This window comes from Oenanthe melanoleuca, chromosome 2 (genome assembly GCF_029582105.1).
Source record: "Oenanthe melanoleuca isolate GR-GAL-2019-014 chromosome 2, OMel1.0, whole genome shotgun sequence".
In the NCBI taxonomy this organism is placed as follows: domain Eukaryota; kingdom Metazoa; phylum Chordata; class Aves; order Passeriformes; family Muscicapidae; genus Oenanthe; species Oenanthe melanoleuca.
The window spans coordinates 116,406,279-116,406,664 of NC_079335.1; positions in this window are offsets into that span (position 1 = coordinate 116,406,279).

Sequence of the window (386 nt, forward strand, 5' to 3'; positions counted from 1 at the left end):
TGATAAAAATCAATTGCAACGCTAATAGGTTTTTTTTTCAGGTATTGTATTTGTTTTATTCAATTTAACAGCAATTACTCTGATAATTAGCAATTAATACAATACTAATTAACAAAGTATGAGTTTTTTTCTTTCCTAGCAAAGAGTAGAGTCTAAGAGGATGCTGTCATAACTGATCATCATCTCAATTTGACATAACATAGCACTACCCACTTATGTTTAACCTGAGTATTTTCTTCAGTGAGAAGCATTGGAGCAAGCACAACTGGAATTTTTGTGGTTTGTGTGGGGTTTTAATTCATAGCAATCACAAAATGACAGCCTGAAACCCATTTGGTTTGGTGTAAGAAAGGAGACAATGACGAGAAACTTCTGCACAACTCAAC